This window comes from Neolamprologus brichardi, chromosome 22 (genome assembly GCF_056152115.1).
Source record: "Neolamprologus brichardi isolate AB-2024 chromosome 22, ASM5615211v1, whole genome shotgun sequence".
NCBI lineage: Eukaryota > Metazoa > Chordata > Actinopteri > Cichliformes > Cichlidae > Neolamprologus > Neolamprologus brichardi.
Genome location: NC_142124.1, coordinates 28,674,951 through 28,690,660, shown reverse-complemented (window position 1 = coordinate 28,690,660; position 15,710 = coordinate 28,674,951).

Genomic DNA, 15,710 nt, shown 5'->3' with positions numbered 1-15,710 from the left:
ATAAGAGGCAGACAACTACACACACACCACGTGCATGCTATCACTATCTATGTCAGGCGTTGTGTGGAGGCGAGGAAGAAGGAACCCAAACGCAGGACTCACAGGTAGGTGAAGACTGGTGGATGTTTATTATAGGGAGTGGAGGAACAGAGGGTGAACGGACACTGACTGGCTGGAACACTGAATGGCTGACTGACTGAGAGAACACGGGGAGGACAACATCACACGAACATCATCAATGACACGACAAAGAACGAATGGAAACAGAAGACCTAAATACACAGACTGATGAGGATGATAATGAGAGACCGGTGAGAACACAGCTGAACATAATCTGGCTAATGGCACGAGACGAGGTGACAGGAACAAACGGGAAGTGACGAAATAAACTGAACGTGAACAAAACGGAAAGCACTGGGTCACCGACCCAGGAACCCTGACAGTACCCCCCCCTTCAAAGGACGGCACCTGACGGCCAAAAGAAAAAAAGACCAGAACAGGGCGGGCGGAGGGGGCCCAGGACGGAGGGACGGAGTCCACAGAGAGACAAACAGTTCAGGCGGGCGGCCGCGTGGCCGGCGGCCGAGACGAGACAGTTCAGGCGGGCGGCCGCGTGGCCGGCGGCCGAGACGAGACAGTTCAGGCGGGCGGCCGCGTGGCCGGCGGCCGAGACGAGACAGTTCAGGCGGGCGGCCGCGTGGCCGGCGGCCGAGACGAGACAGTTCAGGCGGGCGGCCGCGTGGCCGGCGGCCGAGACGAGACAGTTCAGGCGGGCGGCCGCGTGGCCGGCGGCCGAGACGAGACAGTTCAGGCGGGCGGCCTGGAGACAGGCTGGGCCAGCGGGCGCGGAGGCCCCTGGCGGGAGAGCGGCCGGGCCAGCGGGCGCGGAGGCCCCTGGCTGGCAAGCAGGAGGGCTCACAGCTGGCTCTGGGTGCTGTGGCTGCAGGTCCGGGAACTGAACTGACTGGACGGGAGGCGACTGGACTGACTGGACGGGAGGCGACTGGACTGACTGGACGGGAGGCGACGGGAGGCGACTGGACTGACTGGACGGGAGGCGACTGGACTGACTGGACTACAGACTGGACAGACTGGAGGACGGGAGGCGACTGGACTACAGACTGGACTACAGGGGACTGGAGGACGGGAGGAGACTGGACTACAGGGGACTGGAGGACGGGAGGAGACTGGACTACAGGGGACTGGAGGACGGGAGGAGACTGGACTACAGGGGACTGGAGTGAAGGCTGAAGAGCAGGTGAGGGAACTGACTGGAGTGAAGGCTGAAGAGCAGGTGAGGGAACTGACTGGAGTGGGAAAGCTAAGGGATGAACAGAGGTTGGCGACGCTGATGGCTGAGCTAATGACAGAGTTACCGAGGGGGATAAGATTGCGGCCTGGGCTAATAAGGCTGGTGCCTGAGCAGGGGACACTTCAGCTAGCCTAACCAGGGACAGTGCGAGGGCGTGAAAGGTAGGATCAGGAGGTGGATGAAGAGGTGAAGTAGAAGGTGGGCCGGTTAGCTCTTCCAAGCCTCCAGGGGGGTCAGGCTGGGTTGAGGCTGCCCTCAGCCTGGGCGCTGGGACAGGCACGGGAGGTGGCTGGACACCAGTCACCCCCACCCGGGAAACAAGAGTGGATGTGGAGGTAGACTGCGTCGCAGCTGCCTTCCTCCTGGGAGCTGGCACCGGTGTGGGTGTAGGCCGGGCCCTAGACATCTGAGGAGGTGAAATGGCTGAAGAAGAAGGCCAAATCTGGGCTGCCGTGCTGGTGGGGAATGGCTGAGTGACGGGTGTGGAAATGGTGACCGGGTGTGTGCTACTGGCAGGTTTGTCAGCGTTCAGTCTGTTTCTTCTGCCACCACGATTTACAGTCTTTGCGGGAGCACAGCAGAAAAACTCTTCCCAGTCTACATCATCCAGGAGGGAATCTCCCCATGAATCGGAGATGAGTCCCTTAGTTACTCTGGGTGAAGTGTCGAATGAGGAGGGTGGAAAACAATTACCGGAACTCACCACCGGGAGTTGTTGACAATAGTCCGTGTTATGGCGGCGTGTGCGCCGCTTTCTCCGGGAAGAGGAAGCGGCCGGGGTGAACAGCTGAGCCTCTGGCGCGGTAGCCTCCGTTGAGCCGAGGTGGGAGGCGTAGCCGCGGTGTCGTGGCGGAGGTGGAGGTCCGGCGAATGAGGCGGCGGGTGTGTGAACGAGGAGCGGAGCGGCGAGAGAGGGAGCGGCCGAAACGCGGCCTGAAACGTCCGCTCTCCGCGGCAAATGCTCCGGGGCAGGTGAGGCAGCAGGTGGGGGAACGCGGCGTCTCTGAGGCCCGCCCAGAGCCAGGCGAGTCCCCTCGAAGACGTGCTCTCTCTCCGCGAAGAGCCGCTGTTTTCCCCTGACCAACTCTGCCCAACGGTAAAGCGCTGCCACCTGCCGCTCGTTGAGGTCCGAGTCCACTGGGTCCCAATCGTGTCTTCGTGGCACGGGTCGTGTCATTCTGTCAGGCGTTGTGTGGAGGCGAGGAAGAAGGAACCCAAACGCAGGACTCACAGGTAGGTGAAGACTGGTGGATGTTTATTATAGGGAGTGGAGGAACAGAGGGTGAACGGACACTGACTGGCTGGAACACTGAATGGCTGACTGACTGAGAGAACACGGGGAGGACAACATCACACGAACATCATCAATGACACGACAAAGAACGAATGGAAACAGAAGACCTAAATACACAGACTGATGAGGATGATAATGAGAGACCGGTGAGAACACAGCTGAACATAATCTGGCTAATGGCACGAGACGAGGTGACAGGAACAAACGGGAAGTGACGAAATAAACTGAACGTGAACAAAACGGAAAGCACTGGGTCACCGACCAAGGAACCCTGACAATCTATTGTGGTTTAACCTGTTGAGGACAAAAACATACAAAAAATTCTGCATCAAGCCTTGAAATCATAGCTTTCCTACCTTTGTTAAGTCTGGATTGGTGGCATGGTGGTTACTGCTGTTGCTTCACAGTAAGCAGGTCCTGGGTTCAAAGTATAGTTCAGAGTATTCTGGTTTCTTCCCACAGTTAAAAGTCATGTAGTTGTTAGAGTTAGGTTAATTGGTGATTCTAAATTACCTGTCAATGTAAGTGCAAACGGTTGTTAGCTGTCCAGGGTGTACCCTGCCTTGTAATCTCTTCAGGGTTATTTCCCAGCCCCCCTGCAACCAGGATAAAGATAGGAGGTAGTTGTTGTAGATCCATTCAATTTTTATGGTAACCAGACTTTAGACTTTGTTGAACATTATGTAATATGAAGACAACATGTACCAATACTTCTTGGTATTTAAGTGACCAAGTAGTATTGGGGTAAAAGTTTTTTACCCCAAGAGCTCAACTTACTTCATCTAAACATGTTTCAATCGCATTTTATGAACACAAAATGCACAGGTTTATTGAATATGAAAAAGTTGTGTTGATTTAACTCAATTGATAAGTTTCTACCAAAGCAAAACAACCAATGTCCACTATTAAATCACGTAAATCCAACATGGCCTTTTTTTCAGTGCACAACAACAGTCGCCTCAAGGCACTTTATATTGTAAGGTAAACCCTACAATAATAGATAGAGAGGAAAAACCCAACAATCATATGACCCCCTGTGAGCAAGCACTTTGGCAACAGTTGGGAAGAAAAACTCCCTGTTAACAGGGAGAAACCTCCAGCAGAACCAGGCTCAGGGCGCAGGGCCATCTGCCGCAACCAGTTTGGGTGAAAGAAGGAAGACAGGATAAAGGGCATGCAGAGGAAGAGAGCCAGTTCGTATTCAGATCCGGGCCAGCCTCTATCGTCCCAGAAAACCCAGAAAACTTCAGTGCAGTGACACCCCATCTAGAGTCGTATGAATCCTGTAATTTGCTGTCATTCATGTCACTGAATGATTATAATGTAAGTAGTTATAAGAGGAAGTTGGGTAGAATTCACATTTGATAACAGCGTAACTCTTATTTATATGAAATCATCATCAGTAAATGTTGGAAAAGCAGAAGCTATCTTGGCATTGAAACTGTGGTATTGACTTTGACTACATGTCCACCTGTTTCCTTTTGCTCTTTGCCTTTTTGTGCAGTACAAATGTCACAAAACACATAAAACTTTATTCCAAATTTGGACCAAAGCTTTATTGCAGTCCAGAGCTTAAGTCTTTACCCAATTAAAGCCAATAATTGAAATATGCAGCTCTCAGATTTGTAAATGTTGCCTCTTATGGCTAATATGGTTATGGATGCTGAATGAACAGACTGTTACAGGAGGCTGGGGACATGTAATGAGCTAAGGGATGAGGGCTGACTGGTGAAAACTACGCTGCCACAGCACAATTATGAAATCAAATCAACCATAAAAGAAGATTTGGAAAAGGGCCATCTAATAGACCCAGAATGAAGCAAAACCATAATTAATAGGAGAAGAATGATGAAATAACACTTCATACTGACTAATTCTGCTGGAATCGTTCATTTAGGGCTCTGTGGAGTTTGGGGATTGTTCACTGGGTCCCTGTTATTTGTCTCAGGCACACAAACTAGGACGCTTACAGTTTTCATGTGGAAAAACCATATGAGACAGAATGTTCTCATTCAAGGCGGAGTCATTTGAAATATTTTAATGCATGACTGGAGGCAGCGTTTGCAAAGTGTTCTGCTTTAAACAGCAGAGAGAAACTTAACACTGTGTGACAGGGTGAAATTTCCCATTACTGTGAGGGTCCAAAGAAATCTTGGTTTGGGTGAACAAAGGGTTAAAGCCAACCCTGCTGACTGTGGTGAAGTCCTATCAGCTGCAATTATCCAGCTTTGGTCTGCCTAGCTTATTGGCACAAAAAGCCTATCCATGCTTAATATCACATACTGCACCCTGGTATGAAAAACTGATGTTTGACTGTAAAATGGTTCTAAAATATGAAGTTTTTCTTTGAACAGCAGGTCCCTGTTTTTCCAGAAAGCACTCTTGTGCAGCCAAGATGGAAGAAAACACAGTCAGAGTATCAGAACAACCTGTGCCTGAGTGATAAACCACTGTATTTTCTATTCCCTTTGGTTTTTCTTCAGGTGCTGTTCTTTTGTTACTTTGAGTCTCAGTGCAGGATTTGATGACAAAAAGCCAGAATATTACCTTTGAGTATAAGTTATTCAGATCATGCACTCTCCACAATGGTTCTAGATATACAGTCGTGTGCAAAGGTCTTTAGTCACCCCTGATTTATTTACATTGTGTTTCCTTTTAGCGTCTTCTTCCTAAATGTATCTTTTGCTTTTTGTAAAAGCACTTTCTAAAGGGTGAGGTTCATGGTTTTTCATATTTTGTAGCTTAAATGGGGCAGTTTTTGGAAGTTGTGACACACACCTTTCAAAATGTTGAAAATAGCTATTTGGAAAAGAACCCACTGAATACCTCATTGTATTATATGGTGCATGTTGAACCTGGTGCCTGATTTGTACGTTTTGCTTCAGATAGTTATATGCATGTACATGTATGCATATATATATTCAATTCAATTCAATTTAATTTTATTTATATAGCGCCAAATCACAACAAATGTCGCCTCAAGGCGCAATATATGCAGGACATTGCACTGTTTCATCTTCTATGTAACAAACATGAAGCCAAAAACAGCAAAAAAAAAAAACCACTAATCACATGCACTTGATTAACTAATCATCAGCAACTGTGGGCACCTCTATAAAAGCAGACGTTTCAACAGACTGCAAATCTAAAGCATTCGGGTGTGTTAACACATTTCCAAGGAAGACAGACTGATCTTGGACCGATTTCTGCTTCCTATAAGTCGGTGTCCATCTCCGAACAATTTGAAGTCCATCATTCTACAATGAGAAAGATTATTCTGAAATACAAAATATTCAAGACAGCTGTGAATCTTCCCATGAGTTAGCATCCCATCAAGGTCAGACCATGCAATGCTCAGAGAAAAAACTAAGAGCTACATCTCAGAATCTACTGGCCTCAAATAGCATGTTAAATGTTAAGGTCTGTGACGGTACGATTTGAGAATGACGAAACAAGTGTGGTTTCTTTGGAAAGGTCACCAGGAGGAAGCCTTTTCTCTTTAAAAACAACACGGCAGCACAGCTTAGAATGGAAAGTCACATCTGAACAAATCACAAGAGTTCTGGAATAATGTCCTTTGGACAACATCAGGATTGGTGAAAACCAAACAACATACCAGCAGAAACATCTCAGACCAACCATCAAGCATGATGGTGGGAGTGTGATGATTTGGGCTTGTTTTACAGCCACAGGACCTGGGCAACTTGCAGTCACTGAACAATGAACTGCACCATATACCAAAGTAAATGTGAGGCCATCTGTTTGACAGCTAAAGCTTGGCTAAAATTGGGTCATGTAAAAGAACAATGATCGATGTAGGCAGTAGCATCGGTGCGCTGCAGTGACTCAAAGTCTTGACCTCAACGCTGTGGTGAACCTTCCATAAATGAACACCTGCAAACCTCGATGAAGGTGTGTCATGTCCCTTTGAGGCTACATGTATTTGTTATTGTTTTTTCCATCTCTCTCACGCTCTCTCTTCTCCTGGGCAGAGCTCATTGGGGGCTTCCGCTTTTGGCCAACACACCTGAAAGTGGTTACTCATCATCCTGCTACTCCCGGCCACTGTTTAAGGCAGCGGCTCAGTTCTTCTCATCGCTGGAACATTGTACTACTCATGTCAGTGTAGCCCTGATACAACCTTATCTCGTGTTTCCTTTAGCTTTTCCTTGTTTTGATCTCTCGTCTCCATTTGTACATAGATCCCCCGGTCACGTCCTCAATTCCTTCCCTTCGATTTTCCAAATGTGAGTGAGTTTGCAGAGTGGACTGGAGTGAAGAGGAGTGTAGTGCGTGGCCGAAGAGGAGTGAGGAGAGTGGTCCAAAATTCCTTCCCAGCCATGTGACAGACCGATGAAGTCATAGAGAAAACAATTCCTTCAAGTTATTGCTGTTAAAAAGTGGTACAATGCTATTAAATCATGGAGAGTATTTAGTTTTTCACACGCTGTGTCTGTAGGCTTCATTTTAATACCATGACCTAAGACCTAAGAAACAGCTGACTTTTAGTATGTACTTGTAGGCAAAACCTTAGACTTGAAGGGAGGCGCACTGTCTGTTTACCAATACTGTAAAATAAAGTCATTTCTACCATGAACTGATACAAAAGTGACCATTGTGGATTGGTTGAAGATATAGCAGTTGACTTGAGCACCTGACTAATCTGACTTCCTCTGGATGCTCGCATATCCATTTGATGTACCAAAGTAAAAATGAGATAACGATGAAGATAGTATAAACTCACTAAAAAAATAAAGACCAAAATCCTGTAAGTGGTATACAGTAGTATCCTGACCTAGGGATGGGTATCGAAAACCGGTTCTTGTTGAGAACCGGTTCCCACTGTTTCAATTCCTTGGAATCGTTTGCCATTTTTGCAAACGATTCCCTTATCGATTCCAGTCGCCCCGAATGACGTCACCACGTTGCGGAGCGTCATTTACCTGGCAGGAAACATGGCGGCTCAAACGCTAAAAAGTTTGGTTATACTTTACGAGAACGGATGACAACAGGGCAACTTGCAATACTTGCAAAGTAGATATTTCATTTAAGGGAGGAAACACTACGAATATGCAAAAGCATTTGCTCACAAAACACGCGATAACCTTAAATGAATGTCGTGTTTTTAATTCCGCTCCGGACTCGTGAATCTCAACCCAGCAGTAGCGGTAACGTTTGCACGTCCTCTCCCGTTAATGCGGCAGGTAAATAATCAACTAACAGTGCATATTATGTTAGCGCGATCTGCCTTATTACAAAACCTGCCATTACTGTGCATTTAGGTGACCATGATGAGAGAGACAGACAGAGTCTGGCTCAGATGCTGGCAGTTCTTGCTACAGTCTACCGGTAGCGTCTCCTTTCAGGCCAGGATAGACGAATGTCACCGAGCAGTGACTACTTTGTGGTAAAAGGCTTGCACCCATTTGCCACAGCAGATGCCCCCGATTTTCGGTAAGTGAATGTGTTTAATTGTAGGCAGGAACATTACTGGATATTCTTGTGTAATTGCTACAGAATCATTTATGTTATTCTTTGTTATTGCTACAGAAGAATATTTATTTTATTATTTTACATTCACAATTTTTTTTCCTGGGGACCCTGTGACACCCCATTGAAGAGCCGTAGGTTGGATCTGTTAAGATCTCACTGTTGGGTTTGTAAGGCCATGTTACTCCTAAATTTCTATCTTGTTCAAAGAGAAGATATAAAACAAAGATCTAAGCTAATTGACCTTAGTGTTCTCCTTTTTTTAAAAAAAAATAATCGATAAGAGAATCGATAAAGAATCGAATCATTAAACAGAATCGAAAATGGAATCGGAATCGTGAAAATCTTATCAATACCCATCCCTATCCTGACCAGTGTTGGGACTAACGCGTTATTAAGTAACGCGTTACAGTAACTACGTTATTATTGTGGTAACGAGCACGGTAACTAGTTATTATGCCAAAATCAGGAACGCGTTAGTTGTTACTGGGATTTAGATAGGGTCGTTACTCGTTACTTCGTGTGGTGGCTATCGCGGAGCTTCCACAGATTCAGTAACATTAGCAAGTGGTGGAGGCCAGCAGGTGGATGAGGGAAAGGGGACGCAGAAGGAAAAGAGACCCGAGGCGGCCGCCGGTCCAAGTGTGAACTGAACTTCAGGTAAGAAGTTATGACCTGCAGTCTATCTGGGTCAGATATAAACCAAGTTTAGGTGGAGTTTATTTTCGTTATTCTGACTTTTTCCATACTGCGTACTAGCTAGCATGACAGAGTTTCTATACAGCTGGGTGGGTGCTATGAAGTTAATGATGTTGAACTTTATTTTGTTCATAAGTTATTAGAGTTGCCAAGCGTCCCGTCTGGTATTCAGAGAAAATATTACGCGTTTCTTATTGAGGCGAAAAGGAACAGTTTGTCCCGTAATTCAGCTACAATGAAAAAAGCACAAAGCTGGAGTTATTCTGTCTTTACGCTGCACAGCTGCCTCTTCTTCTTTCATTCCCCTCCCTCTTCCGTTTCTACTTCAATCATGAAAACTGATCAATGATCAGCTGATCGGCTCTCATGTTTGTTTATCGCCCACTTTGCGCCAGAAACAGGAAACCAGCCGATGTCGCGCTAAACAACAGCAGCACTTTTAAGCTTGATCAGCTGTTGTTAGAATTGATTTAATATTAATTTCTACTATCAGCTGATGTTTGCTGGAGCCACAGCTGCAAAAAAGCTGCTGGTCATGATGTCGGTTTGGTTATCTGGTGAGAGGGAAACATGAAGATGAAACCAGGAGATGTCCTTACTGAATCATCAGAGCTGAACAGGTGATGGAGAAACAGGTTTACCTTTTAGGTGACATGAATGAGTTGAAGGGAAGTTATGAACTGTTTCTGAGAGACAAATAACACCAGGATCCTTTTTAGGTAGTTGACAGCTGGTAACTGTGCAGGAGCGGATCTAGCAAAGTTTTGCCAGGGGGGGCAGGTAGGGCATTAACACGGAGAGGTGGGCACAAAGAAATACTTTTCTTTCTTATTCTCATTTAAAATGTCTAGCTTTTAAAAAATAATTATCTCAATCTTACAACAAAGGATTGATAGATTGATGCATATATACCATCAAAACAGTGAACATCACTGTCACAACAGCGTTTGTTTTCATTCAAAGGCTTTATGATTTTTCCTATAATGGTGGGCCAGTCTCTAGTCAAAATGCCCGGGCCGATTTTTTGTCCCCGTCCAGCCCTGTATGCAGCTCATCTGCAGTCTGGTGTTACCTACATCTTCCTATTCAGAAGGCAGAATTTCCGAGTTACAGTACAGTAAGTTGAGTACAATCAAAGCATCACAACTGCAGTTTTTGTGTTGGATGTAAAAGGCACACATGACGCTGTGACGTAGGCTAGAATCATGGCAGCGGTCAATGACGGTCCAGGCGTGGGATTTCTCTCGTGGAAATATGCACATTATCTTTTCCTTTCTATTGGTAGGTGGCACAGTGCACTTGTGGCAAGTAAGCAAGCTAGAAGACTGGCAAAGTTATGGAAGCAACACATTAACAAGAGAATTCTGAGTAAAACCAAAGTTACTTTCCCTAGTAACTAGTTACTTTGAAAGTAATGAGTAACTTGAAGTAACTGAGTTACTTTTGATAGAACTAACTAGTAATGTAACTAAGTTACTATTTTAAAGTAACTTACCCAACACTGATCCTGACATTATTACATTTGATCATTTCTGAATCCATGATGTTCCAAGACTTTTCATTTTAGCCACATTAGTTGAATTTCCCCCCGACATAGCTACTACTAATGCAAGTCATGCAGTGCCTTAAATAGAGCATTCAGTAAAGTGGCATCTTTTCATGGTGAATGCGTCACACTGTGATTTATTCATATTAGGTTCATTTCCCATAGAGAGAGAGACAATGTCTTTTGGATCTACCTTTTATCAGACTCAGTCATTTGTGTCACTCTGGTGCATTTGAGAGCTGACAGGCCAAAAAATACGACAGAAGCTCTGACTCTGGAATTTCTTTCTTTCCACAGACTTGTTTTCCCGCTGTTGCCATCACCTCTGTGACTGAGCTGCATCCAGGGTTCAAGCATTAATCAGAAGACACGCATCTTAAAAAGGCAAAAATCAGCTGTGCATAATTGACGCACAATTGGAAAGTAAAGCAGACATTATAAAGCAAATACAAACAGCACTCTTTTACTCCCGGGTGGTCACATTCAGTTTCCTCTGTGCACATCAGAGAGAAACAAAGTAGGGCAGACGTGATTTGATTTCATGACATCTGCTTCACTAATTGCAGCAGTATGTGTCTACAATTAATGCTGTGCTCTTCTTATTGTCATGCAGGGTATTTGTGCTTTTAATTTAGTTTTAAATTTGGTAAAACACACTTGGTTTTTAAGTCTTTTTGCTGTGGTGATAGAGCTGCGAGTCTATATACGATTAGCTACACATACAGTTTCAAGAAAGAGAAAGAAACCCTAAATTAAGACTTCTACACTGATTTTTCATGTTCTGGCGTACATCGAGGTCTAATTACAGTCAAAAATAAAAAGTTTTAAATGTGTAAAATTTAAGATTAGCAGATTCATCAGTATAAAAATCAAGAAGTACAAATGAAGAAATTCAAAACTTCTTTCTTCACCTAATATTGGTTGTCCTGAGTATTCAAATGAACACATCAGCGTTTAGTCTTGAACAAGATGAAAAAGACCTGGAAAAACTTTCACAACTTTGGACAAAATCTTTGTTCATGCATTCTTCTAAAACAAAACTCGGAATAGTTGTTGGTGCTAATGGAAGTTTTACAAGCTACAGTTTAATCTTTTATCTTTTTACACACACACACACACACACACACACACACACACACACACACACATATATATTAGGGGTGCAACGATACTCGTATCGATATTGAACCGTTCGATACAGTGCTTTCGGTTCGGTACGCATATGTATCGAACAATACAAAATTTTTAATTTATTTTATCAACTTTCCTTCTGACGGTGCTGTCTGTGTTGAGCGCTCAGTGGATCTGCGCTCGACAGTGCAGCCTAGGCGGAGTAGTCGAACACAGATTCACTGAGCGCAGGGCAAGCTAGCGACAGAAGTTAAGCTCTCCTTGCAACATGGCAAATTGAACCTCCCCCACTCTCATTCAGATCTGGCGTTTGGAACTATTTTGGTTTTCATGTGATGTATGACCCTGAAGGTAAGCGTGTCATGGACTAAAGTAAAACAGTATGTTGGATGTGCCAGCAATGCTCAATTACATGGGTGGGAACTAGTGTGTTAGCGCAGTTAGCTCGTTAAGGTGTTGACCGTCTAGCCCCAGGCATGGGGCAATCCGCGGTAGCTCGTTAACGGAGATTTGCCGTGTTGTGGCATTAACCTCATTTCAGATTAACGCTGACAGCACTAGTGGGAACACAAAGAATATGACTGCACATTTACGCTGACATCATCCTAGCGCAAAGACAAGTGGAAGCAGACAAAAACAACAAGCACGCATGCTACAAACTTTAGCCGAGTCATTTAGACAGCCGTTAGCACATTATTCTCCTTATGAGGACCTGATATGTTTAATATGCTGCTGAGAATATAGCCCAGAAGAAGCGTATAGTATAGCTTTTATTTTGGAAAGAGCCATTTCTCTGTAATAAACTCTCTTTTCCAAAGATGAGTGATTCCTCAATCAGATACAGGGCTCGCTAAATCGCTAGCCCGACGTCCCGGGGCTAGCGATTTTTCCAGTCGGGCTGCCAAAATCTATCTCTGCCCTGCCCGTCAGCCTATCGTAGGAAGGAAAAATATATGTCAATGCTTTTGCATTCTTTCGGAAATGTAGCTGGGTAATTATGTCATTGGCATCGGTGAGCCACTGTCAATATGTGACATATTGAAATCGCGTTTGAATTTGCACTTGTTTTTTGCTTTTACTTTGCAATCGCGCGAACTGTGTATAGAGAGCGACAGCACTGATTGGTGAGTGATGATAATTTGCGCACCAATTCCTCTGACATCATCTTATCAATCGTTAGCTTACTATGCAAACATGACAACATGTGAGAGGTTGATCGCGCAGAGAATCGCTGAGCGTTGTGTGAATGCGTGTGTAAAAGCAGCAGGATATATATTTTAGTTCTGCTGAGCCAAATAAGACAGGTCAGGGTGAAGAAGTGACAGCCAAAGAAAAGCTTACCACAAAACGGAAAAGTTATGACAAATCAGACTATAGGGCAAAAAGAAAGTGCAGCTTTATGGTTTCATGGACAAAAGAATTTCTGTGGCTGCAATATGACGAGCTAAATAACCAGGGCTGCACATAAGTGGTCCGCAGGTGCGCATTCGCTGTCAAAATAAAAACCCGCACAAGATAAGAAGTTGCAACGCGTGTTTGAGTACATAAGATTTTCAGGAGGAGGACAGACATTTGTTTAGAACTCTTAAAGATGTCGAAGAAGCTCCTTTAAGCAATTACTTTGGTGTTCCTCCACCTCCAAAGAAATGTCAGAAGGAGTCCGAACAACAAAAGAAGCACGTATTCTCGGAAAAGTGTCTGCAGGAGGTGAGCTGGCTTGAAACAAATGATGAACGCACAGAGAGGTGGTGCGGAATGTGCCGTGAAAATTTAATAAATGACAAATTAATAAAAAGGCATGAACATTTTTTTTGTATCGAAAAAATATCGAACCGTGACACCAAAGTATCGAACCGAACCGAACCGTGAATTTTGTGTATCGTTGCACCCCTAATATATATATATATATATATATATATATATACACACATATATACAGTTCAAATACATACATATTAAGTGAGACTGGGACTTAATATTTTACGGGTGGAATTGAGGTAAGTTATTTACAGGCTATGTGTATGTAATGTATCTGCCTGAGGTTTGTAATTGTGTGAAGCTGAGCAGTTAAAGCCGAGCACTTTACATGAGTTATTTTGCATATTATTAAATGTACATAAGGAAATATGAGAGATTGAGTTCAGCAGAGTTACAGCTTTAGGGAAGCTGTGTTTCAGTAACTGCACTGGTTCTTATAAAGCTCTTTTCTACTGCTTAAGTGTTTTCTATCTAACATCCACGCACATTCATAATCCAATGGATGCATCAGAGAGAAACCTGGGCTGAGTATCTTGCAAAGGATATTGGCATGTGGACTAGAGCAGCCAGGGATCAAACAGATGGTGTCGTAAGCTTCAAACTTTTTTTTTAAATGAAGCTTATATGTGTCAGGTGAACCTACACCAATCCTTAGTTAAGCTACTATAGGTTTATTCTACTTGGCTATCGGTTGCAGCAGATGGCTGCCTCTTCCTGAGTATAGTCACTTTCCTGTTAAAATAGAGTTATTCCTTCCCACTGTCACCAACTGCTTGCTTGTGAGGAACCATGTGTTTCTCAGTTTTTAAATGTTTTTTTGGTGAACACATTTGCAACTATCAAAAGACAAATTTGCTTTTATAAAATATTTAAATGGTCTAAAACCTTGAGTGTAGTTGGAAACATTTATAGAAATGTTTGTTGCGGTGCTTGGCTGTAAGCTCTGCTCATATGTTCGATGAGGAAAAATCCATCTGTGTGATGAAGCGCTCTGAAATAAAACATCTCTGGCAGCCATCTACTCACGATCTCCCCCTCCAACTGTCTTCCCTCCTTCATCCCTTCAGCCCCTCTTTTCGTTCACACTTCCACTGCCTTTATCTCTGAGGGTCCGTCGGTGCTTAGCAACATGCTTCACCTCGCAATCACGAAAGTGTTCCTCGCTGGTGCGCACACACTTCATGTGACACTTCTTTTTGCCTTGTTGTGTTTGAATTTCCACAGCTGTCTGCAGACAGTGCATGTCTTTGGTGGATTTTGTATGAATGTAAGTACAAACAGTGTGTTAGTAACAGCTGTTTTTTCCTAAATACTATTTCTGCATATCTGCTATTTCTTGGCTCCCTTAGCCCTTTTATTCATCTTCACCTGCTTTCACTCTCCTTTTTCTGGTGCACAAATACATCCACTTTTCCCTCTCTTTCTCCTTGCTTCATCGACATCCCAGATATGGTAGCCATGGAAACGCATTTGAGGTGTGTTATTGAATAGATTTTGTAAAAGCAAATCCAAGCCTACCTGATGTAAGCACACACACACTAGAACTTTCTGGTTGCCATCTCTTTTGTTATCGCCACTCACGGTCAGATTTAATCAGTTTTTATAGATGTCTTCATGTCAACTATAAATCAACAATTAAGGGACTTAAGAATCATAGTGAACGCAATTTAAAGTCAGTTCTTCTCTGCTGCTCAGGCCAAGTGCAAAGCTGAGGGCACGGCACAAGCGGTCACATCAGAAGCACTCCCAACTTGTCACTGCTGATTGTGAAAAGGTCATCACATATTTCCAGCCAGCGGTTACCTCTCTCTTTAAGTGTTATATTTGGACATATGTGTTGCTTGATATCCAGTGATTCACCAGGATTTTTTATTTTTAATAAAACAGAAAGCGGAGAAAGTGTGTGGGCTTCACAGATTGCACTGTTCCCTCAACATACCTCTGATGATTTGATATAAAATTGTGTAGCTAAGGTGATAAAACAGTTTGTTCATAAAACAAATGATCAATGGAATATTTTATTTGTGAGTTTTTAATAGATTTTATAACCAAAATTATGTTATTAACAAATCCTGTGCAGTTTTACAAAATAATTACACTAGTAGGTCTGGTCACTAAATTGCACTGTCAGTGCTTTCCTGACAGCTCTGAAACGTGATTAAAGCATATTGTGGTGTTTTTTTAAATGTATAGTTATACTGGGATTTGGCAGGTGAGTGGACCCAAAGATTAGGCATAGGGGTGCAACACAAGGAAACGAATTACTTATACATAAGTCCAGTAGCTCGTTCTTTGTAAAGAAACTGAAGAACTGATTTCCAGCCCGTAGACACTACAAAGCTAAGATAAAGAGTAAAAGTCAGTGAGTAAATCTAATCAGCATCATCATCTTAAAAATAACCTATCAGTAGATGTACCCATAGTGCATCACTGTAAACTTTGTCAGAGTACTGCAAACTAACCAGATTGAATTGCCCGGT